Raw genomic sequence first — 27,345 nt, 5'->3', positions numbered from 1 at the left:
AATAAATTCAGTAAATTTGCAGAATACAAAATCAACACAGAAAAATCAGTGTAGTTTTTAATACACTAACAGCAAACCATTTTGAAAAAAGAACTCAAGAAAGCAATTGCATTTGTAATAGCTACAAAAATAAAATACTTAGCAACAAATTTAATCAAGGAGGCAAAAAATCTGTACACTGAAACTGTAAAACATTGATAAAAGAAATTGAAGATGACACAAATAAATGGAAATCTATTATTTATTCATAGACTGGAAGAATTAACATTGTTAAAATGTCCATCTACCCAAAGCAATCTATAGATTCAATTCAATTTATATCAAAACTTCAATGTTATTCTTCACAGAAATAAGGGAAAGATCCTAAAATTCATATGGCATCATGAAACACCCCTGATAGTCAAAGTAATCTTGAGCAAAAAGAACAAAGCTGGAGGCATCACACTATCTGATCTCAAAACATATTACAAGGCTAAGTAACCAAATCAGCATAATATTGTGTATAATCTTGAAAAAATCACTTTATCTTTCTTTCTTTCTTTTTGAGTTGGCGTCTTACTCTATCGCCCAGGCTGGAGTGCAGTGGCATGCTCACGGCCACGCCAGCATCAACCTTCTTGGCTCTAGTGATCCTTCTGCCTCAGCCTTCCAAGTAGCTGGAATTACAGGCGCATGGTACTGTGCCCAGCTAATTTTTGATTTATTGTAGAGATGAGGTCTTGTCAAGCGTTTTATATTTCTTGACCTCATTTGCCTATTTTCAAAATGTAGATTTTGGGCTAGGTATCCCTTAGTTTTCTTCTAAGCTTTAAATGACTTCTGGCTCTAAAAGACTATAATTCGATGATATGCTTCTCCACTAAAGACAAATTATAAGAGAGATTTTCCACTCAACATAAAAAGATATAAACAGTAGTGAAAGGAAAATTGTATATATCATACATTCATTCACAAGATAAATTTTTAATTTGTATTTTGAACTGGAAGGAATACTGGATAGGCTGTCCTTAAGTGGCTTCATTTTAAACATGAGTATCTGATTAGACCAACCTTGGAACATTTAAAAAGTTGAATGTCTCATCCACTCAAATATTTGTTATTTCCTTTAGTTGTGCAATGAAGAATTAATTGCATAAAACATCTATGACTCATCTTCCCAGGAGACATTAATTTATCTTTTCTAATCCTTAAAAATTCTTTTGAATAGTAAGGTTGGGAAAATTGCTCTATTGTTCTAAAAAAAAAAAAAAAAAAAGGAAAAGAAAGTCACTTCCTTACTAATAAAAACAGATTTCCTTTCATCTACTTCAACTTATTTTTAGCTCTCAAGATACCACTGATACAATTAACTTTCCAGATCTCTAAAGCAGCAATGACTCAGAAAGAAGCCACTGCAATTCACAGGAAGTACTTTTATCTACTTAATATACTGTTTATATATTATACTCCTGCATATGATTTCTTTGAAGGAGAGGGTCCTGCTGCTTTTGTAAGTCAGAAAAATAACTAGAAGCCAAAATCTTGAAAAGATACTTAACACTTGTTTTAAAAAGCAGGAATACTAATGAGATTAGCATAGTCCTCTAAAAGTTCCTTGGAAACTGTGGGGTTATTTTTTTTTATCCTTTGGTAAAGTCTTGAAAGAGTATTTACCTACTGCTAGACATATTATTTTATGATAACTTGCTTTTCTTTTAAATTTCCCATTTATGGCATCAGTTGATTTTTAAAAAATGATGTGTGTAGGCAGATTATATTGCTTTTGGATCTTAGTTGACAATAGTAAGGCAGGTTTTCCAATATAGTTGTTAAAGAAAGGTTTAGAAGCACTAATTGAAAATAAATATCATTAGAGAAGTCACGTGTGGTTGGCAAACATCTAACCGTAGTCTCTTCTGTAGCACCATAAACTCCTGGACTCCATACACAGGGCTGAGATCTAGAAGATGAAGAGTTGACAAGCTTTTATCTAGCAGAAAGTACTACTCTATGGAAGAACTCATTAGGTTATCTATATAAGATTCAATACTTACTCAGATAATATTAATGATCACCCTCATTGCGTTTTCCTTCAGTCAGTCAAAGGGGCAATATGAGAGCTGTACACCATTCAACAGTACTTCCTGTGTCAGGATTTTTTTCTTTTTCCTTTTTTTTTTTTCTCCCTTTGGCTGTTGGGCTGTCCTGGTCTTGCATCTGATGGAGATTGTCAGCACATTTTTTAAAACACAGATACCTCATGGTCTTATCCAGACATTAGAGACTTGAGCTCTTAAATTTAAGATGGACGGCAGCTCTTAGTGAAGACCTAGCTTCTCTTCTATTCCACTTTCTTTTCAGCAATGGACAGGCTAGCTGGTTTCAGTTAGCCTTACCCTTCCTTCATCTACTTTGAGTTCTGATTTGAAGGTATCACACCACAGTGCATAAATCTAATTAAAAGTCTTAGCTGGCAAATTCAAGTTAGACTTAATTATTTTTAGACTAATTTTAGAATGGCATTTTAACATAAAATATTAAAACTTCGCATATTTCTATTAATTTGATTTCCTCACTTTGTGCCAGAAACCTCAGCCAAGAAATCAACAGGAAAGCAAATCAAAATATTTCTCAGCTACACTACATTCCGAAATTATATACTTCATGCCAAATTCTATTGCCCATTCTTACCTATCATATACCCCAAGGGAAGCACTTAGACTAGCATGACCATTTGTTTTAAGTTTGCTTCCAAATTAAAAAGGCATTTACTTCTCCCCTATAAAGTATCTATTTCTAAACAACCCAAATCTTTATTTATAGCAGCCTATTCATCTTGAAATAACCACTAAAAATGAAAAGATGGAAAATTCTAGAATCAAAGTCTCCTACTTGACATTTCCAGCAAGTGCATAATTTGTCTCTTTATTTAGCAAGTTACCTGCATGCTATTTAGCAACTGAGGCTACTTTTGTACTAATTATTTTTACTAGAGATGTGTTAGTTCACAAAATACGTTTCTACAATTGGATCACCAACACTATAAATATTCCCTTTACCAACTGTCATCTTATCGCCATCTCCTAGACATCTCATTTTGGCTAAAGCTTAGGACAAACTGGAGTTGCTTAGCTTCCCTTATCTCATTCATGGTCCGCTTTATTATTCCCATAGTGCTAGTAGTCAGAGCAGACTGACTTCAACATACATTCACAACAAAATGGCGAACTACACACTCTTCACAGCCATTCACAAGAGTCAGAAAATCCAAGTATATTCCAAAGGGGAATAACCCTTTCGTAAATTCTAGACACAGCTCCTTCTTGGAGCCAAAGGGAATAATCTTGTCTGTCCCCAAGGCTATACATTTATAGGAAAAAGTCTGCTGGGCTGATTTAGTTTTCATTCAAGTCTATCTACAGTGTCTGTAATGACATCATTATGTCAGGTTGCATACTTAAAATTCCACTTTCCTGTGGTTTTATTCAGTAGTTATTCTTATTAACTGTGATTGCATGGCCCTTTAAACCATCTACAACACACTTATAATGCTTTTTTTTTTTTAAACGGTATACAGTCTTTTAATGAGCCTTGAATCTGAAGTCAATATCCTTTCCCGGCATAGACTATTCTATGCCTACTATCATGTAAAAAAAGTCTATTCAAAGCAAGTGATTCCATTTAACCTGGGATGTCAGGACTTAGGGTCTAAACAAACAGGGAAGAACCTATTGTACCAAACCAGACTCCACAAAATTCTAAGTACAGTTCAGAAGTGAAATAATATGTATTTCAAGCAAGTGTAACTCTCTCTTCTCGTACACTGTGGATGCTAATTAATTAACTGCCCTTGACTACAGGGTAAAGCTGAAGAAAAAAAAGGAACTAGATAGGCAGGAAAGGTCAGGTGTTTAAAGTTTAAAATGAAAGAATAAATTTAAAAGTGGCATTAATTCTGCCATTAAAGCAAACACCTGGATAATGGAAGATCTAAAAGGGAGGGAGGGAAAGGAAAGAGGAAGAGAGGGAGAGGAAGAGGGGAAGGAAAGGAAGAAAAAAAGGAAGGAAAAGAAAAAGTGAAAGACTCTTTAAGGAGGTAGATGTCTGTAAATGCCAAAGAAATGAAGACTGCTAATGATGAGAGAGAAAAAACTAGTAATAACGGAAAGATTGATAGCAAAGTAAAAGACAGGTGATTTGTTCTAATGTTCTAAACGATCTGCCTTGAAATTCTTAAAATTCAACACGACAAATTGTAATGCACCATGTACATTCAATCTCAATAAATATGGATGGCAGATATTGCTGTCGATGCTTTATGATATTTCATCATGTATACTTATCTTAAATCCATGCAGAGACAATTCACAAGTTCAATCATACAGCCCTATTTTTTTCCTGTTCTACGTGCTATTTAGTCTTAATGTACACATTTGGGATGTTTTGCATCCTTCATTGTTCTAGTGTTGAGTGAATTTTAGCCTTCTCCCTGAAGCAATATCTCCAGTAAAGTCATTTCATCTACTTGGACATTTGAAAACAAATGTTCGAATGATGTGAAAAATGTTATTACAAGATGATAATTTATTCTATCAATTTCCACAATTTCTCTAGTTTTTTGACACGTCCCTCACCCCCTGCCGCCACTGAAGAGAATATTTAATGTAATTACTTGGCAAATTACTCTCTCTCTCTCTCCTCTCAGTTATGAAACAATATCTACTCAATTTAATCTTAAACAGGATTTATAAAACCAAAAGAAATTTTCCTTTAAAAATCTGATATTATCATATTCTTTTTTTGAAGACTCTGTCATTAATGTGTACCTAAAAAGACTCAATAAGAAGCGATGTTTCTGCAATATATTGCAAATACAATAATAATCCTTAAAAGTAAATTATGTCACTGGTAAATGATTGTAATATTGTGGTTTTCAGTAAAATAACATCACAGATTCACCAATACTAGTTCCTTCCCAAAACAGACAGCGTCACTTTCATGCAAAGGCACCAATTGAGATGACTTGAAGAACAAGCTTCACAGGAAGAACCTGGGTGCAAGATAATTGGGCTATTACCCTAAGACCTTGATGCACATCACTTTTATAGAATGACAACCTCACATCTAACCAGGATTTGGTGATGGAGGAAAAGTAAATTTTACAATAATTTACATGAAAATCAGTAACATATTGTATTGACTGTAAGATAAAGTTATATTAACCAAAATAAATATGAATTAACTAAGAAAATGAATACAAATTTCATGGGAAATTAATGTGAATTTCAAATCAGTATAAACGATTCAAGATTTTCAACCATCCTAATGTACAATCATATAAAAATTGCTTTCATTTACTCTGTCACAAATTTATTCAGACAACATAACCAAGTGGCCTTATCATACTCATCATAGAGTAACTACTATTGGTATGTAGGCAAAAAAAATAAGATTTGGGAGATGAAATAAATTCTCAACATACAAAATATTTCATCAATGCAAACTAGTATGCTGATTTCATGAAATGCATGAAATAGGAGAAAACATCAGTTGATGATAATTTTATGTGATGGTAACTTCTAGTTACAGAGGAAATAATAAGACATAACATAAAAGATAGGCTCATAGGTTTGTGAACATTTTAAATATTTAATATTTATTTGGGAGCAAAATGCATTACCTCGCTTCTATATAAAGCCTACTTTCATCAGCACCATTCTTTTGTGTATGTTTAACCAATAAAATATTGACTTTTTTCCTTTCAATAGCACCCAATATTATGCCATGCACAGAAATGACAAATATTTGTTGGATGAATTATTGTATGCATAGACATCTTTGTCAAGGAAAAATCAATAGCTTGTATTTCCTAGAGCTTTTCTGATCTCACCTAGGTTCATACTCAGTAAAGACAGGTTAAGCTGTTACTACTTCCTATTCCAAGGTGGCAGTTTCAAGATAAACTTAGGTTCATTAACATTGAATCAATAATTCATTACTCAATATGTCTACCCTTCTCAGGGGTTAGATGTGATTATTAATATATTTTCTGTTTGCTCTCACATTTCCCAATTTAAGATTTAAATTTTTTAATTTTATACTTTTACCATTATTATAATTATTATATTATTATAACTTTTTAAACCTATATTTTATTTTAAAGTTGTGTGGTACAATTCATGATTAGGTATGCAAGTGGTTATCATACAGGTAAAGTTTGGGCCTCCCTTTGGTCCCCACTTTGCCTGACTTGAGATCAGGTACCCATATTAAAGTTGTGTCCCCAACCCCACTCCAGCAGTATTCCGCTACTTTCAATCTCTCTTTTTTTTTTTTGAGTTGGAGTCTCACTCTGTCACCCAGACTGGAGTGCAGTGGCCACTCCCAGCCACTGCAGCCTCGACCCGCTGGGCTCCGGCGATCCTTCCGCCTCAGCCGTCCAAGGAGCTGGAATTACAGGCGCGCACTACCATGCCCGGCTAATTTTTTGATTTATTGTAGAGATGAGGTCTTGCCAAGTTGCCCAGGCAGGTCTTGAACCTACGGGCTCAGGCAATTCACACACCTCAGCCTCCCAAAGCGCGGGATTACAGGCTGAGCCACTGAGCCCGGCTCCAGTCTTTTTTTTTTATAGTATTATGATAAATGTTCAGGGACCAGTTATGGGTGAGAACATGTACTCTGTTCTTTGTTTCTGTGATTCATCACTGAGTATTATAGACTCTAAATCCATCCAAATAAGAATGGCCATCATTAATAAAACAAACAGCAACAGATGTTGGCGAGGACTGGAGAAAAAGGAACGCTTCTACACTGCTGGTGGAATTGCAAACTAGTTCAACCTCTATGGAAAACAGTGTGGTGATTTCTATTATTACTTATTAACAAAGATCTGTAATGAAAACATTACCCAAAAACTCAAGAATGAATTTGTGATTCATGCATAAGAATAATTTTTCTTTAGCGGGGCGTGGAGACACATCTGTATGCCTAGCTACTTGGGAGGCTGAGGTGGGAGGATTGCTTAAGCCCAGGAGTTCAAAGCTGCAATGAGATATTATGATCATGCCACTGCATTTCAGCCTGGGTGACAGAGTGAGAACCTGCCTCCTAAAAAAAAAAAAATTCTACAAGATTAAGTCTGGAGTATTTCGAGGTCAGGATATCCTGAAGCTCAGTACAGCACAATCTAAATAAATAACTTCTTACTAATTTGTCAGTAGTCCTCCGTATTTGATTCAATAAAATAATAAACTTCTATAAAAATAGTAATAGCTCACTTACTGGCAATCTTTGATTTCTATGCCAGGACACTGGCCATGACAAATAAACAGCTGGTACTGCTGGTCTAACAAGATTTTGGACCAATGAACATCTTTAAAGTAACCATGATGATCCTTCCCTCCAGTTCTAATAATTTTGGCAATGCATCTTTCTATGTGCAAAAAAAGAAGATTCTTTTTGTTAAAAAAAAAAAGGCCAGGCCCAGTAGTACGGTAGTTCAGCCTATAATCCCAGCACTTCGGGAAGTTGAGACAAGAGGATTGCCTGAGCCTGAGGGATCGAGACCAGCCTGGGTAACTTAGTGAGTCCTCATCTCTACAATAAATCACAAAAATTAGCTGGGCGTGGTGGCATGCATCTATAGTTCCAGCTACTTTGAAGGCTGAGGCAGAAGGACCTCCTAAGCCCAGCAGGTCAAGGCTGCGGTGGCCATGAGCGGGCCACTGCACTCCAGTCTGGGGGACAGAGTGAGACTCCAACTCAAAAAAATAGAAAAATAGAGATGGAAACATCTGATCCCACTGACTGGCTGTATGCATCCTAATCCTCCATGGGCTTTAAGGGAAAGGGAGGGGTAGGGACAGATCAGTTTCATTGCTGCATGCTTTGGAGCATAAGACAGTCCAAGGAAAGGAACCTCCACATCTCTACTTTAACATGCCGTTATTTGGTTCCCTACGTATCTGTCTACTTCAGTATCTTTGGTTTGATTTTGAAGCTTGGAACCTCATCTGTGGAAAAGAGTTAACAGGTGCTGATTGGTATTTAAACATGTTGGATGATGGTGATGATTTCTGCAGCATTTTTGTTTGTGATTGCTGGGAATTACTTGGTTACTTCAGATATTTTTACCTTTTTTTCCATTCTTACATTGTGCTTCATTTCATGAATATGGGAATTCAGCAATCATTTTAAGCTCATTAAAAGTCTTTTTAGTAAATGAGATTGGCAAAGGTAGTTAGTAATAAAACTGAAAAAAATTTTAAAGGAAAATTTTAAAAATGATATCTTCTGCTTTAAATATTTTAACTTAAATTCAGACATGCGTTCAGATTTACCAATTTTCTAATGTTGAAACAAGGACTTTTCTTCAAGTACAGCTCCTCTGATAGGTGGATCACTTTGCCTTTCTTCAATGAAAGGCAACTATAATCCATAATTTCTGCTTGGGTGTCTACAAAGTGAAGTGTTCATTAAAAGGTTAACTAAAGCCCAGTAACATTCAAAGAAAAATTTGTTCTTAAGAGGCTCTTGGAAGGTAAACCCATTGTGGTTGACAAGACTGTTTTTGTACAACTCAGGCCTTGGGCAATGCTGAACAGTTTAAGTTAACAATGTGATCTGGTGAATGCTATGTTTTTTGGGTTTGGTTTTGTTTTTCACATTGAGTCACGAGTCATACTGTATCAGTTTGATCCCTGGGATGGATGAGCCCTCCATGCCTATATGACTAATTCCCAGTAAAATTTCTGGACACCAAGTTTCAAGTGGGATTCCCTGGATTACAATATTTTATATATGTCACAAATTGTTGCTGAAGAATTAAGTGATGTACAACTCCACTATGAAATCTTCTACTGAAGCTCATGCCTCGTCACTCCTAGGCTCTATCTGTAATGGTGAATTGTATGTGTCAACTGGATTGGACTAAGAGATGCCCAGCTAGGTGGTAAAATATTATTTCTTAGTGTGTCTGTAAAGGTGACTCCAGAAGAGATTAGAATTTGAATCAGTAGACTGAGTAAAGAAGATTTCCCTCAACAATATAAGTGGGCATCATTCAATCTGCTGAGTGCTACAAAAAACAGAATGGTAAAGGAAAGGCGGATTTGCTCTCTGTTTGAACTTTGGCATGCCCCAGACATTGGTGCTCCTGGTTTTCAGGTCTTCAAACTTCATCACTGGGTTTCCTGACTCTCCGGCTTTGCAGACAGAAGAGAGTAGGACTCCTCAGTCTCCATAATTGCATGAGCCAAATCCTATAATAAATCTTTCACTAGATATAAGAGTGGATGGATGGATGGACAGGTGGACAGATAGATAAGTAAATAGCTATAGGTAGATAGATAGATAGATAGATAGATAGATAGATAGATAATCTCCTATTGGTTCTGTTTCTCCAGAGAACTCTCACATATTGCCTTATGCACCTTTTACCTCTACTGACTTTGATCTGCATTTTTTATACAATAAGCTGTAACTATGAGCTTATCTGAGTTCTATGAGTCTTTGCATAGAATCATCAATCCTGAGGATGGTCTTAGAGACATGCAACACTAAAGTGAGAATTTGAAGATATTTCAAAATAATTTGATATAAATTAAATTGAGATTTTAATAATTCTTGCTTCATCAAAGTTGTCTTTCCCTCATCAATTTTGGTAGCTTTTATCAACTCTTTCCAAAATACTCAAATTAATTTTAATTAATTTTACTAATTTATATAAGACTAAATCTCTTTCCTTTTGCATCCATATTTTACCAATTTTCAGAAGGCTTAATCTGGTTACTTGGTGATTATAAGAGCCATTTCTGAACCAAAAGAATATAATCCTTTGAAAAACAAAAACGAAGTTCTTCTCTATTATATGAAAGCAGAAAATATCCTCTCAGAGTATTGGTGTGTGAAAAGATATCTTTGACCTTGGGATAATCATGGGATTCTGAGAGAAAGACAAGGAATTGATCTGGAATTTCATATTTTAAAAAAAGTATTTTCTGTTTTGAAAACTTGATGTTACAGAAAATGCATAATAGGAAGAACCTTTGTTGCATAGAATATATCAATCAGTATGAAAAGAAGCCTAAAACAAGAGTACTTTAGCTTTTGGAACAATAAAGGAGAGTGTATTATACAATAATGTTTTGCAATGATTATATATTATGCATATGTATATACACATGTATATATTATAAACAAAAAGCCTCAGAATTCAGAATTCATCTCTTAAGATTTGAAAGAAATGATTTTCTAGATAAGGTAACTCAGACAAAGCTCTTCTTATCCATTCTGTGCATCTCTAGCTGTATTGCTCTTGAAATCCTAAGTCATCTTTAATGGAGTAAATGCTTATTATATGTACAAACAGCCTCACGTAATTAAATGTTGTCCCCCAGAAGAAAAGGAGGTCTTTTCTCAGTGTGTTGTACTTATACTTCTGTGGCAGAAGAGGAAGGATACTGCGTATTTTATTAAAAACTAGGCAAAATAGGACTTCTTGGTGACAATGGAACAAACATAATACCAGAGATAGTAAAAGAAACTTCCCATCATCAGGAAGACTTTGGGAGGACACTGGTACACAGAATGAGCATGGCGATTTCAACAGAGCACCAGACAGACCATTGTGAGGAAGGAAGAAGATAAAGCACAGAGTACTGGGTTTTGCAGCTTTCAAGGGGCATCAGAGAAACATGCTGTAGAAGAGAAAAATGCTATCTACCACTTGGAAGCTCATATTAACTATTTAATAGGATCATATGAGATAACCCCATGCCTGCCAACTTTTGGGAATGAAGCCAGACAAATGCCTTTTTTATCAAGTCAGTTTGACGGTGTGTTTTACTCTCTAGGCAGGAAAGACCTGAAGATACATGAATTACACACGTAACAAACAAGTTAATTTTATAAGTCTGTTAAATATTGCAACATGCATAAGTATAGGGTGATTCAAAAAAAGAAATACCAAAAACATTCTGTGCTGGGGAAAGGAAACAAAATTTGGGGAAGCTTCGCAAAAGAATCAGTGCTTGAACTGAGTCAGGAAAAGTGAGTCTACACTTGTCAAACAGTGACAGGATTGATGGGCATCCCAGGCAATCACACAAAGGTAAAGGTAGATTCCAGAATCAGCTGTTATTTAGGGAGGTCACAGCATAGTGTGTATATAAAGACGAAGTTGCAAGAATTAAGTGTGGAAAACCATCATTTGAATTTGTTCATTGCAAAACTCCTTCCATTTGTATATATAATACAACTTTTTTGGGAGTTTTGTGGTCATCGGGTTTGCAAGTGGAGGCACTGCTGCCACCCAACAAGGTTGCCCAGTAGATAAGTTTGTCAAGGTTTTTGGTGGATTTTATGAAACAATACAAAATGAGACATTCTTAGAATGCAATGTGGACCTTCCTGAATGGTTTTTCCAAAGGGGATTGCACTAATATGATCTCTTCATGGAAACCCACTATATTAAAGCCAAAAAAGCTCATATAATTTGTCCAAATGCACACAAATGGTTGTCTGTAGAGCTATGAGTTTGACAATATTCTCAGACTAGAGATCAGTCTAAGTCAATGATGTGAATGAAGACTTCTATAAAAACTTCTCTTCTCTCCCCCACACCTACTTCTACTTAGGTTAAAAGAACTCCACTGTCAGTAATTCCCAAATAGCCTAATGGCCATAAAACTGAGAAAGGTCTGAGAATTTAGGAGGGTGACAGAAAGGTAATTTAATAATTCAAAAATTAAAAAGTCAATCATTTAATTATGATTTAGTACATGCCATTAACATTTAATTGCGTTTTTCCTGAGTATTCGGGGACATTATTTTTGAGAAGGTATCCTTGATATTTAACCGCTGCCACTTTAGATTAAAATGAAAAGCCAAAATATATTTAATTAAATATGCCTTGATCACATTATTCCTATAGAAGAAAAAAGGCACTTTCACATTATTAATTACTTGGCAAATTATAATTGGACAAAATTGGCATAAGACTACAAAAAAATTAGCCAGAGTGATAATCCAAACCTCAAAAGGTCAATTTGAACACCGCATGCTGGTTATATATTAATAAAGGAGAATAAATCAAAGACATACGTGTGACTTTGAACATTTCTAAAATTTAATATATTTTAAACTGCTGCCAAAAAGTAGATATTTATTTTCTCTGACATTATTCCCTGATTCAGACTTAAGTATGTCTTCAATAATTCTGAAAGGCATAACAGTCTGTGATACATTAAAGGAATGCTGCAGCATCAGATACACTGCTTCCCCATTTTACAAGCCATAGCAATATTACTTAATAAGCAGAAGCTGACTTCTGCCAGCACAGTCCTATACCTGCCTGAGACAGGCAACCATATAGTACTTTACAAGAAGAACATTTGAATATTTACCATTTTATAGATCCTCCTTGACTGCAGAGAAGAGAAAAAAAGGCCAATTGCACTTTAGAATAATCCTTCATCGGGGAGGCATTTTTAGTAAGTAATATATCAAAGACTACTCAACGGTGAAAAAAAGTGTTTTATAAACAATAAATATTGTGGAGACTTCCATGGTGCAAATTCCATATGAGTTTTTGATATGGTCTATTTTCATTCTGCTGAAACTCTACTGTCTACAATCATTTCTTTTTGTTGGAGTCTCACTCAGTCGCCCAGACTGGAGTGCAGTGGCCGCTCCCGACCTGCTGGGCTCCGGCGATCCTTCCACCTCAGCCTTCCAAGTAGCTGGAATTACAGGCATGCGCTACCACGCCCGGCTGATTTTTTTTTTTTTTTAATTGTAGAGATGAGGTCTCACTGCCCAGGCGGGTCTCGAAACCACGGGTTCAGGCAATCCACTCACCTCAGCCTCCCAAAGTACGGGATTACAGGCTGAGCCACCGAGCCTGGCTTACAATCATTTCTAAAGATACAAGTGGTGAAGGGCTTCCCTACCAAACCAATTATAGTTAGTCTAAGATCAAATAGGTTTCTATGTGTAATTATTTGCCTAGCACTTCAAAATTATGTGTGCTGACAACTGACTTAAGTACATAAGTCTATAAAAATTATGTACAGCTATATTATAAATATTAAAAGATTTATTAAATAGAACATATGGGTTACAAATAGTTGATTTGAAAAAACTAGATTTCTGAAGTTTACAATAAACTATAAGTCATAGGCTCACAAAGCCCAGAAGGCTTTTTTTCAGTATAGGATACAACTAAACACCTAGTTTGCTTACCAATTTTCTGGACTCTAGAACTAGGCTGGAATTAAGACTAGAAATGCTTTGAAGACATGAGGAATATGGTTTCTACTCCCTAGATGACTTATAAGGATTTGAAAAATTCTCTAGAATGGCAGAATTCAAATGATAGAGTGGTACAGACTAATAGTCAAGGCCTCAAATAACAAAAAGCAAAATTTAAGGCATGCTTAGACAGGGAATGACAAAGCCAAAAACTCATCAATTGTAGGTTAAGAACCCTGCGCAGGGAGAAATGCTGATTCTAATAACCTTGGCTGCCAGTGTAGATAAGCATTATATAGTATGTTGAGTCAAAGCCAAAAGAAAAAGTCCACTTTCAGGGCTAAGTCAATAGTCTAGTTGGCCCTCTGTGTGTGTTTCCCTGATACTCAGTGGTGAGGACTCCTAATGAGAGCTGGAGTACAGATGAGGTCAAAGTATAAAAGAGTGACCGAGTCATAAAACAGAGGGCAACAACTTTATCCCATCATCTTAATGAAAAGGAAAGATCTGCAAGTCCCCAAAATATTATTAAATCGTTCACTATTCTGAAATTTACCCTCAATGCTAAGCTTCATCCTCAAATATTGTACAGCTCTGTTGTATAAAATGAATTTCAAATATCAGATAACATATCTGAAAAACAGCTTTAATGATTCATTATAATCTTTGTTTATTCTCGGGTTTCATATGGTATATATAATTTTTTAAAAAAAGCATTTCTTAAGAGAAAATGACCTCAATAGAGAAGTGATTGTGCCTTCTTTATCACCACTCTCTAGAGATTAGAAGGCAGGCCTTCTAAACCAAGAGAAGGTGAAAAACAGAAAATGACCATTTCATTGGTGACGAGAGAGAGAGATCAAGACTTGCTCTTAGAAGTAAAACGATTGGTGGGGGCCGGGGGAAATGGCAAGATATTCTTTCTGGTTTATGGAAAACAGTGATGATTTTGGGAGGAAAAAAAACTCAGGATTCTTGAGAAAACTGAGAAGAACCTTCTAGTAAGATGGGGATTTTCTTTTAAAATTTGAGTCACTCTGTCGCCCAGGCTGGAGTGTAGTGGCACACTCACGGCCACCCCAGCGTTGACCTGCTGGACTCCCGCGATCCTTCGGCCTCAGTCTTTCAAGTAGCTGGAACTACAGGCGTGCACTACCATGCCCAACTAATTTTTCTTTTTAATTGTAGAGATGAGGTCTCACCAAGTTGCCTGGGCTGGTGTCGAACCCTCAGGCTCAAGCAATCCACTCGCCTGGTCCTCCCAAGGTGCTAAGATTACAGGCTGAGTCACCAAGCCCGGCCATGGACTTTTAAAATCGAAAGCAACAGGTGCTGAGACTTACTAAGAAAGTACAGGAGACAAAAGAACATAAGGAATTGATCCACTGACAAGGAATCAGTAACATGATTCAATGCAGAAAACTGGGAAGACGGTGCCTGAGGAAGACTCATGAGTTTAAGAAGATTTTTTATTATTTTACTTATTAGTTTTCAACTCATTCCAAAAGTGTCTCTGAGAGCTTTGTAAAATAACTCCAACACTGAAGCCCAAAATTAAACAACGAGAAAGTCAAGAAAAGGCAAAAATACCCATAAGTAATTAAACAAGACTCTGATTAGGACTTAAAGAAATACAAAGCACAAGGTCTTATAGAATTGTTGGGCTGGGAAACAAATACAGCTTTAATTTTTCTAGGAATCAAAGCAAAACAGGATGCAGGGATAGTGAGACGGCTCATTTTTCTCTTCCCAATCAGCCTTCCTCAGGAAAACCCTTAAAGGAAAATCAGAAGCTTTGGGCTAGCCCAGGTCCTATGAGGGTTTTGCTGGGCAAAGTCTGGCAGAGAGATGACAGTTAGAAATAGCAAATAAGTGGGAGGTATGAACACCAGGGCTTGTTGGTTTCTATATCGTAATCGTCACGAATAGAAGACACAGCCTTGATGACTGTGAAATATATGAGTGAGATTTGCTGACACATTCTAAGCAGCCTGGATGTTGTGGGACTCTCAATCACCACGTGCCTACTCAAGATCCCAACTTTTTCATCTCTCTCAAGCTCAGGCATCACCTGCACCACTGGAATGGCACTGTCCTTGTCCTCATACCAATCTCTGCATTGTTCCTCCCTCATCACTCTTGCGTTCCTCCCTTCACCTAGTCCTCTCTGCCCCGTCCTATGGAAACTAGTTCCACCGTGACTGACTTGACTAAACTTCACTCTCTGCCTCTTTTCACATTCTTGAAAGAAACACAGCTCTCAACCAACAGCACTACCCTCCCTACTCATTCTTCCACAACTCACAGTCTACAGATAGACACAGTCTATGGACAGAATCACAGTCGACAGATAGTTGCACTCAAGCTTCTCCTGCAGGTAATCTTTTTTTTTTAATCTTATTGTAATAGTATTATTTCAGTTTTGTCTGCATAACACTTTCCAAATTGACTTCATCACCTAAATCGACTATGTAATAATTACAGTCATCCTTACTTTCGTAGCTAACTAAAGACTATCTCCCTGTCTTCCTATTTCACACATAAACAAAATTTGTTTTCTTTATGAATACCTAAAGGAGAGCAAGATTTCACCAGGAAACACTTCAGGACCATGTACAGTTCCCTCAAATACACTGTGAATGATATTTCTTGCCTCCTCAACTCTGCTCATGTTATTTCCTTTTTCTGCAATTCCTTCCCAAAACATTTTTATCTGGAAAACATTCCTCCTTCAAGACCTAGTCAAGAATCCCCTCATTTCCTAGACACCATCTCAGGAAGCTAAGGGTCTGCCTTTCATCATCACTGCATCTTGTCCACCCACTAAAGATAAATGAGTCTCTCGTACCAATTGGTTTACATGTGTTTGTAATGGACTCTTTAGACGCCAGAGTAATGCCCGGGGCTGTGTGAAGCACATCAGCAAATAACGAATAAATTAAATAGTGAAATAAACAAGTTTTTCTAAAATTGTAGTCTCTTGCCCAAAAACATGTTAAGAGTACTTTCTTTTTTTTTTTTGAGTTGGAGTCTCACTCCGTCGCCCAGACTGGAGTGCAGTGGCCGCTCCCGGCCACCGCAGCCTCGACCTGCTGGGCTCCGGCGATCCTTCCGCCTCAGCCTTCCGAGTAGCCGGAATTACAGGCATGCGCTATCACGCCCGGCTGATTTTTTGACTGATTGTAGAGATGAGGTCTCACTGCCCAGGCGGGTCTCGAACCCGCGGGCTCAGGCAATCCACTCACCTCGGCCTCCCAAAGGCGCGGGATTACAGGCTGAGCCACCGAGCCCGGCAAGAGTACTTTCAATAGGCAATGCTAAATTGCTCATGCAACCTATTTTGTTACATTTAAACAAATAAATTATCACTCAACAAAGTTACCCAAACTCTTTGCTTTAGGGTCATTTGGAATAAAAAGCCACAAACTATTTGAAGACTAGCGGTATTATCAAAGTTAATTCTCAAGATTTCTGATATTAAATTTCTCAAAGAAGTAGCCTAAACTGATGGTATAGAATGACCCAAAATACATTTCACATTCAAAAGCATTAAAAAGTCTCACAGCTGTTAGAAGTAAACACTTGTGAGTGAATACATTCTAAACTAAACAAATGTATATGTTCATTTGCAGCTGATTAATTCTTTTTAAAAATGAGATTTCTTGTCCTAATTTCCAGATTCTTATCATTTTAAAAGTCAAACTTTCCTTCTCTTGCAAGACAGATAGATAGATGCCAACTACCCTCTGCATAACAAAATGACTTGAAATATGTATATTGAACCATCTTTCCCATGATGTACCGTGTTGTATATTGCTTTGGAGTTTTGTTAAGCAAGTGAATTATATGCTTAGCTATATTTTACCAAAAAGAGATCTAGTCACCATCAAGCAGCACCTTGACTTCAAGTCAGAATCTGATTCTTAATATCCTTTTAAGACACAGGAGGGCATCTTTTATTGATTCAGGAATACATGACTCAGACGCGCTGCCAAGCAAGAAGACCCTGGTTGAGAGCTTGAGCCAACAAGGTGCTGTTGGGGTAGATTACCGGATTGTAGTGTGGAGAAAGATGTGTCAAAAGTAATTTTTGTTCTTTTTGGACTAGGGAAATTATCCGCCATATAAAGCAAATAACACTAGAGGCTGCAGTGAGAAAAAGATATATGAAGACAGATGATAGAGTTTAAAATAAACGTAAGAGCCTTTTAATTTCCACCTCCTATTTCCCAGCCTCCTCAGTGGTTTCATCTACTGCCTCCCTGTTTCTGCATCCGCTCCCCACAGGAGCCCTGGCTGCCTTCAAAATTTTCTTCACTTAAAAGACTGGGTTGGGGCTTACTGTGCTCTTGATTTAGTGTCAATTTAACATTGAAACAATCTTGAAAGAAACCCGGGCTCCCCTGCAGGGAACTGCTGAAGGATTGGCAAAAAGGGCCAGAGAAGGAATTGTAAATGGTTGCCTCCCATTCCTCCAAGAGAGCCTCCCCTGGGGCCTTCAACTTCATTAGAAAAGCCAATTTAGACTTTTAAAATGGCTCCCGACACCCACTTTTCTATCCCAGTGAATAGTGAAATTGACCTCTTTGTACAACACAGCAAGGAGGTAGAAATAAGTCCTGAGAACCCCAGCATCTTCTTCTCTACCCACCTCCCGAAACTGGAAACCACAGAATCCAGGCCCTCTTCCCTCCAAGCTATTTTTAGAAAGCATACCCAGAAGCCGCTTGTAGAAAACAACACGCCTCTCTTCTACACTGCTCTTTCAAGTTCTGAATATTCTCAGTGCCCATAAAATGGACGACCCAGTCTGTGATGACCAGCTGACCTGCGGGACTTGACAGAGCTGAGAACTCTGTGGAAATCGTGTTTAAATCCGTCCCGGGAGACCATAAACTTGAAGCGCGTCTCAGCCCTTGGATGTGTCTCTTTCCCTTCTCATCTCAACGTTATCTTTAGCTGCAACTGTCACCATGTTTTTCTCCAGCAAGCTCTAAAAGCCCAATGGGAAAAAAAAAAAAAAAACTCAAAGGAAAATGATAGTCCTTCTTTCACTGAGACTTGAATGAGATTTTTGAAGCATTGTGGAAAAAAAGCAAAGACCAGTGGGTCTAAAATGCCTCAGGGCAAAGCTTTTTTTAAAAATTTTATTTTAGTTTCTCAGGACCCCCATGTAATACAATAAATATATGCCTCAGAGCCTATGGTTGGAAAACAGATGCCACCAGAAAAAATTTCCCGTGCTTAATGCTATACTACTTAGCTTGTACATTGACTAAGGTCATACCATGATGTACATTTATAAGAATCACGCAAGGAAAGGAAGATCATTGACGAAAATGTATCCTGTGTCTCATAATTATTCATAAAGTTGTGCTTACCTATCCATCAACAATCCAGATTCAGAAACAACACAAACTCAGAATCCTGGTTACTTGACCCAGCCTTGATTTATCCTCTGGCCACTGAGTAACCTGCTTGCATTCTGTCCTCTTTATATTTCTTCAGGCTAGCTCAAAAACAGGGAATGTTCAACTACAAAATCCCTAAACAATTGACCTCGGCTTGCAAGGATCCCTTTGTTCATGCTTCCCCTTCAAGGAGTCACTCAGATGCTCTACGTCAAAAACGTAGGGAGGCCGAGGTCAGGGGATTGCCCAGGCTGAGCCCAGGGGTTCAAGATCAGCCTGGGCAACATGGTTAGACCTCGTCTCTACAATAAAAATTTTAAAAAAGCCAGGTGTGGTAGAGGGGGCCTGTAGTTCCGGCTACTTGGAAGGCTGAGGCAGAAGGATCGCCAGAGTCCAGCAGGTCGATGCTGGGGTGGCTGTGAGTGTGCCACTGTATTCCAGTCTGGGTGACATAATGAGACTCCAACTCAAAAAAAAAAGTAGGAAGTGAAACAAAGAGCTTGAGTTCCACTTCTGACTCTGTCACTGATCACAGTCAGGCAGGTTCTTCCCTTTTCTGGATCTCACTGTCTCCTCTAAAAGGAAAGGGATGAATCAGAGAACCTGAGACACCCCTCCCCACCCCAACTTCCAACTTAAAAATCTATGAAGAATGACAGCGTGTTCTCAAAACAGATTAATCCTGGGTCTTTACTCAAAAAAGAAACCCTGTGAGCCATGTAAAATTATTCACTGTCCCATTAAAGATTTATATTCAGAAGCCACAGACAGCCCAAATCAGATTGGGTTCTCATGTGGGGGCCAAAGGGACACTTCACTCTTTGAAGATTCCTAAAAAATCAGTTGACAAAAGGCAGATTCATTGGGAAGAAGTTTATTGTGCTCTCTGGTTTATGATAAATGTTCAGGGTCCACTTATGAGCATACTCATTAAGTATCATGGACTCTAAATCCATCCAGGTTGCTGTGAAGTCCATAATTTTGTCCTTCTTTATGACTGTATAATATTCCATTGTGTATATGTACCTCATATTTTTTTATCCAGTCCATTTTTGATGGGCAGCATGGTTGGTTCCAGGTTTTTGCTCTTGTGAACAATGCTGCAATAAACAGTAGTGGGTCACTACCAGGGCGGGGGGCACAGAACGCTAATAAGAGTACCTGATTCCAAAACAGGTAGAGAACCGATGGGAGGCCCAAATTTTACCTGTACAATGACCACTTATGTACCTAACCCTGAATTGTACCCCACATATTTCAAATTTAAAAGTTCACATTGTACCCCATGAAAAAAAATGATACATTATGCTTAAAGGAAAAAAAAAGTGGCCACCATGTTTTCCTAGCTTTGCCCCCCTCCCCTTCCTTGGGAAGGTGAATGTCTCTCTCTCTCTCTCCCCCTCCCTCCCTCCCTCTCTAATTTACTTTCTAAATAAACTATATTTTCCAATCTTAAAAAAAAAAGTTCCCTGGACTCTTTCACTCACCTGCCTTATTGTTACTCTAAATAGATTATTAGAAACAAAAAAACAAATATAGGAGCAGAAATAAATACTGAAGATAAAAAATACAGAATGTTAATAGAAAGTATCTTTTCTACCATTTTACAATTCTCCACCTTCTATTTGCCCACAAGATTTACAATTAACCTAAAAATGTTCTTGGATTAAATTTATCATGTTGGCTTTCCCTTAACGTTCTTGAAAAATGTGTTTGCTTTTACTGTATATACAGGGAGAGTCAGTGGCTAAAGTGTCTAAGGAAAACATTTTCTCTATTAGGAGTAAAAACTTAAGAAAAGCCACTTTCTTGTTTAAAAACAATATGTTTCACTATTGGCCCAGTAATAAAATAGGGTCGTGCAGGGGGATGGGGAATTATTCTTCATCTATAAAGTCAAGGATATTTGCAAAAAAATTCAACACAAGTTATTGTACCTACAATGCCTTCTTAATTATTTGTTGGGTTTTTTTGAGTGTTAAACAGTACCTATGCCTGTGCAGTAAAAGTTATACATTTATGTGTAAATTGTAGACAGTACTATCTGACAAAATAAATTCCATATGGAAACTTCAAAATCACCGACTTATTTCAGGATTGTTCTAAACTAACGTTCAACAATGACCCAGGGTCTAGAGTCCCCAAAACGGACTCAAACAGCCTCGTTAAAGTGGATGCATGGGTTCTGTTAGCCAGAAATCCCCAAACAAACAAGTCTGTCAAATGGAATAGCTATTTTGCTTTCTTAAAATAAAATTAAAAATTAATACATAAACGTGAATATGAATAAAGCAGAAAACATTGTTTCCCATGCAAAAGATCTAAATGTCTCTTAATTCTTAAACTGCTTTTAAAGCAAAGGATCAAGTATAATGCAGTCATCACTTTCCTGATGCAATTATCTGTAAATTATTAGTTTGTTTTTTTAAATACTATGCACAAGTCTATGATGAAAATAACTGGTTGAAAGAAGAATGATGTTGTATCATGTTGTTAGCTGTATGCCTCAAAGGAGAAAACTGACCCAGCAGATATGATTTAATAAATTGTGCAGTGTAATTTAAATCAGTTATATAATGCTCATTAAGACAACAACAGCAGAGGACTAAGTTATCTGAAACCAGGTCTTCTTAGCTGTTGGGCATAGGGCTTGAAAAAAATACAAACATTTCACCTTTAAGTATACTTCTTTTGCATGTTTTCAGATGGCTGTTCAGAGGTCTGCACGTTTCACTTGGCCCCCAAAGGCTCCAGGCAATATTTATAATCAGGCTGCTGGATCCCAAGGGAAAGGATGAACCAACCAGGAGGAAGCCAAACCTAGACACTGTCGATCCAGTGAGAGGTCAGTTTCTAGAACAGCTGAGGTTATGAGAATTAGACAAGTGGCTTTGTTGAGTGTTGACAGAGTTTTCATGGGAAGGAAGGAAGAAAGATACTGAAGCCTAGACAGGCAGTGTTTAGGGTCTAGGGAGTGAGATGATAACACTCACATACGGGATAAACTGAGTCATACTCTGATTCTAAAACAGACCATTCCCTTTCTGCTCTTTTCTATCGTCTCTGATAAGAAAGACAGAGAGTGTGCCTGGGTCTACTAGCACTTACACAGTCCTGAAGAAGCCAGAAGGCCACAGGAGAACTTCACAAGAGATCTTTATGTAACAACCCACCTTGTTTTATATCTGTGCCTGGCAACTCAAGGGAAAAATTATAAAACAAGGTGACCACCCTCGAAGAACATAACATCTAGCTGAGGAGACAAAATATACACACATACCAGTGCAAGGCACTAACTGACCCAGAGCTTAAATTGTGGCACAGAGAGTCCCTTTCCCCTCTCCAACCCTGACATCTGCCTTCTACACAAAATTCATGCCAGCCTAACTTGATGGCTTACTTCAGTGTTTTCACCCACTTCAAAGGTCTTATCCCGGCATCTGCAGTGTGCACCCTGCATCTCTCTGCCCTGCCGCCAGCTGTGACTTATGTTGCTCTCTGAACATTTCAAAACCAGGCACTACACAGCCATCGATTTCTGTTTCTCTCAATTCACCAATCCCTTTACAGCCAGCAGTTGAGGGGCCTGGTAAGGGGGCAAATTGGATAACACCAAGGGTGTCCAAGAAAAAGTAGGTTTATAGTTACATTCTTTTATTGTAAAATTACTTATTATATTACTTCCCTTTGCATGTTTTACTTGTTTTTATAAAAAGTACTTTCCTCCAGCAAGGAAGTAGATAAAACCTCAGTGTGCAACCCAGCACACTCCATTATATGCATTTATTCTTAGAATGGTAAGTCAGAGAGAGTGAAACACAATAGAGGGGTTGGCAAGCATTCACTTTCTTTTAGTTTAAAAGTATGTCAGTTGTAGTTTTTTATCCCAAGGATGAATTTTTAAAAATTCTTGCAATCACGCCCTATGCCTGTAATGTTGATGTCAATTATAAGCAGCCTAAGTTGTATTGTTATTAAATTATCTGTTGCACAATGCTTTATGTTTTCCAGGAAGAGGAGACATTTAAATGATATATTTCTAATGAAAACACTTCTGTGGTTGAGCATAGCGCGAGCAATTCCAGTATCACCGTCCCTTTTGATTCTGTTAAGCTTTTCCCACTCCACACCAAGGACATCCACCTCACTCCCACGGAAAAAGCTACCTAAATTTACTGAGTTGCCAATAATAAAAAGAGAGAGTCTGGAATCAACTGTGAAAGTGAATTATATACATGAGTGAATAAATCAAAATAATCCTTTAACAAAATAGGTAAGCCAAGTTTATCCTTTCTGGTAGTAGATTTTAATCACATGATAATGTTTGGTTCATCTTCTCTTAAAAATCTCATCCAATTAGATAAAACTGTCAGTCAATCTTAACCACAAAAAGTGAACAATGTGTTCTTAGTGGGTTATACGATTAGATGACAAGCACTTATTTGCTTCATTACTCTATATGGTTCAAAACATATACTGGAAAACTACAAGAGAAACAAAAGACAGAGGTGAGCAACGAGCATGGAATGGAAGAAAATGGAGCCGTCAGAACACCCAGTATTATGAGTTAAACATTGAGATTCTCAAACTGGCTCAAGTATAAACCCTAAATCATCAGGTATGGGTAAAACTTCTTACATAGGGAGAAGACATCACAAATCACTTTCTAGGCACTGACTTACTTAAATCTCTTTTGTGCCTGCATTCATATGCAAATAATAATAACATACTTATCAGATAGACTCAAAATTTTAAAGATTCCATTTGAGAGTTTCAAATTCCCAGAATACTAAATATTGAACGAAATAAAGGGCTATATAATTAAAGACTAGCTTCTTATAATGTGAAACATGCTTGAATTTGCAATGAGTGTAGTGCGTGAAGACTGGTTGTTGAAATTCTGATCTGTTTATAAAACACTCAGTTTAAAATGAATCTTGGTTTTAATTAAGATAAGCAACCATGGCTATCATATAAGAGCCACTGCTAGCATGAACATACCCTTACCAGTAAGAGAAACAGTGCAGTTATAGATGCTTAAAAAAATTATTTTCTGGAACAAATCCATCATTTCGGTCAATTTGAAATCAGCAAAATTTTCATAAACTATTTTTCATAGGAATAAAGATGAGATAAATGTTTAAATCATAGCACTAGAAAGATCATCACCATTTCCCCTTCCTGCATTATTCTTGCCATAACTATTTGAGAATTAATTTCCACAGATAGGATCCTGCCTTTTGTCTTGAATGATGTTTCCACCTTATTAAGAATATTCATTTTATTACCAGACCCTAGATCTTGTGTCCAACAATCTTTACACTGCGTCAGGACAGACTGGGGAATCTACTGATCTACTGAGAAATCTAGCTTGTGGCGAAAATCCTATCTCTGTATTATCTTTCAGGTTTAACCCTAGGCAGTTACAAAGACCTCACTTAGCAGGCCCAAACTGCCCTTCCCACACCAGACTTGGTGTGCAGCCAGATTGCTGAAAGGAGCTGGAGACACAGACTCAGATTCCCAGGGGGTGCGGACTCCCAGGGCCAGACATACTCTTACACACACTCACACTCTTAGCTCTGCACCAGGCCTCTTTAATCAGCAACTTATGGCCAATGCCTTTTGGCTAAGGCCTTCCAGAGCCTCAGTTGAGAACTTCATACTGGGAAGAGGGAGAAAGGAACCTCGAAGACACCTTTTTTCCACTCTGACTCAACAGTTTTTCACTCCTGCCCCTTCCCATTTACCCTTTTCCTGGGATTTGGGTTCACAAGCCCAAAGAAGCCTTTTGTTTGGGGCTCCCTGGGCAGTCCACCAATCCACCACATCTGTGTGGACCCATCTGACCTTCAGCCAGCACTGTTTCCTGGGAAAAGTAGACTGAGGCGGCATGTGGGTGGGGTGGGAGATGGTGGAGAGGGTAGTCAGTGTGTTCTCTAGTTTAGCTTCTTGGTAATCCTATCACAGTAAGTGATTAAATGCTTTATTATTAATTTCATTCGGCTTATTGTCACAATCAGCTGCTCTGACACCTGGCCGCTCAGATCAGCTCTCTCCAGCTCAGCTCAGCCCTGACAGCTACAATCCACTGTAACTTCACGTCCTCACTTCCATTCTTACCCAGCTTAAATGTCACGGTTGTTCATTGCATTCAGCTACTTCTTTACATCCCAAATAACCTTGATTCTCTTGCACTTCATCAGACTTACTTGGGAAAACCAATGCTCTGCCTAAGCTGTCCTTCTACTTGTGTAGTTGAATGTGTCTGGAGAAAATTCCAAAATCATACTGATTAGGTGTCATTTTATGGCCATAATCTCTATCCTTAAGCCTGGCAGCCACATGCCTCAAGTACTATTAAATACCTTTGTCTCCCATTAAATGTCTGAAACCTCCTCCGTCCTTATGTCTCTCTAACAACCTCGCTTCCTGTTTCAATAAGAAAATGTAAGCAATCAAAAGGTATGCAACCTCCTATCAGAAACTATGTAATATCTATGCTTTTAACTTAATACTTATATATTCTGCCTCTTTTTCATCATTATGAGTAAACTCTATATGCACTTGGCCAAAATCAACTCTTCCTATATGCTAGATCTTGACTCCTCTTGCCTGCTCAATAGCATCATTTTAGTAATTTTTTTCTTGGCTTTCTGCAGTTTCCCCCTCTCCACTAGCTCTTTTTTACCAGTGTACAAATAGGCTGATACTTCTCCCACCTTGAAAAAAGAAACAAGAAAAAAATACTTTCTTCAGCAACCACCCTCTATCTCCTTCCTGTAAGTAAAACATCTTGCTAGATATGCCCGTACTCTTGGTTCTCAAATTGTCTTTTCCAAATCTTTCTTGAAACCATTTCCAGCCAAGCCTTTGCACTAACTCCATCAGAAAGTCTGTTTGTATCACCAGTGGCACCTTTTTGTATAACCAATGGTGATCATACAACCACGACCTAACACCCATAGGCATAAGGGATGCCCATAGTAGTTAGTGGGCATCTCTTATGCCCAGCCTCTGCACAACCAATCAACAAAGTTTACAGCAACTGAATAGTGATTAGCTTTTCAGCTAAGACAGGATGCAAGAATCAGAGAATGTCTTTAGCCTGTGCTCGTGGTGATGCCAAGGAGTAACTTCTACAACCATAAGGAGGGAAAGATACCCTAGGCTCAATAAATGAGGAATTTGGTGTCAGTCTACAGGTGTATGTGATAATAAACTTCTTACTATATAAAATGGAAGCATCAAATTTAACTTGAGAAATGAGAACACTAATCGGACAGATAACTTCTCTTTCCCATACCTGTACAATACTGAATTGAATATGCTTTTGTTTTGTTTTGTTTTGCTTTATTTTGTTTTGTGAGTTGGAGTCTCACTCTGTCACCCAGACTGGAGTGCAGTAGCATGCCCCCAGCCACCACAGCCTCGACCTACTGGGCTAAGGCGATTTTCCTGCCTCAGTCTTCCAAGTAGCTGGAACTACAGATGCACACCACCAAGCCCAGCTAATTTTTGTGAGTTATTATAGAGAAGAGATCTCATCAAGTTGCCAAGGGTGATCTCAAACCCCTGAGCTCAGGCAACCCTCTCACCTCAGTTTTAATAATTAATTTTTGTGCTATATTTGGTGTTCCTTCAATTCAACCCACAGAGAGTCATATCTTTAAAGATGGAAACAGTCAGTCAGATTCTGATAGCACTGTAATTTTTCTTCCCATAGTAGAGATGAGAATTTCTTATCTACTACTAAGTGTCTATTCAAAATTCTATTAACTCCTTCATTTCTTTTATTTTTAATAAAAGCATTTTTATTTAAGAAAAAAGTCATCACCTTGAAAACCCAAGAGAATCTGTCAAAAGCCTCCTTTCACTGATAAAGGACTTTGGCAAAATCTCAGGGTATAAAATAAACATGCAAAAGACAATTGCAATTATTTGCACTAATAACAAACAGAAACTCAAATGAAAAGCACAATCCCATTCACAATAGCCACAAAAAAGTGAAATACCCTCCCTAACAACCACTGTGGAAAAGCCTGGTGATCTCCTTGTGTGCTTTGTCTGAAGCCATTTATCAGGAGCAGCCTGGGAACCAAACCTACATACCGCTGCAAAGACAGATTGTAAGGCAGTGGGAAATAGGTTCTAGTGGGCTCATACACTGGTTGGTGGATGCTGGAATCAGCATATAGATTCTGAATCACAGCTTTTCCCTCAATTAAACCTCAAAACTGCAAAAAGTACAGCCTGCAGCCCACACTCCAACCCCAAAAGTGAACAAAGCCAGAGGACCCTCGTAAGGAAGAACAGGAGATTGCACAGGTGAAGCAAAAGCAACCCCACCTTCCCTGAAAAACCCCACCTTCCCTGAAAAACAGAATTAAAGAAGGGGAAGGAAAGGGGGAGAGAGAGAAAAATCTTCTCAAATGAAGAAAAACCAAAAGAAGAATATGGGTCTCTCCCAGACCCCTGGAAGGGCAGACACTGAGAAAACTGACTTCGGAATACAAATAATGAAGAGTCCCCAGAATGACTGGTCTCAAACTACAAGCCTAGATATCAAGACATTAATGGAGAGATTAAAAAGAATTGAGGAGACACAAGAAGAAACTAGGAAGGAGCTGATAACTGAGATAACAGTAATAAAGAATACTGTGAATGAAATAAATAAAAAACTGATAAGCATGGAAAGCAG

Source organism: Carlito syrichta, unplaced genomic scaffold (genome assembly GCF_000164805.1).
Source record: "Carlito syrichta isolate Samal-C Ts95f unplaced genomic scaffold, Tarsius_syrichta-2.0.1 Scaffold304734, whole genome shotgun sequence".
Classification (NCBI taxonomy): domain Eukaryota; kingdom Metazoa; phylum Chordata; class Mammalia; order Primates; family Tarsiidae; genus Carlito; species Carlito syrichta.
Note: the sequence above shows the minus strand (reverse complement) of the source record.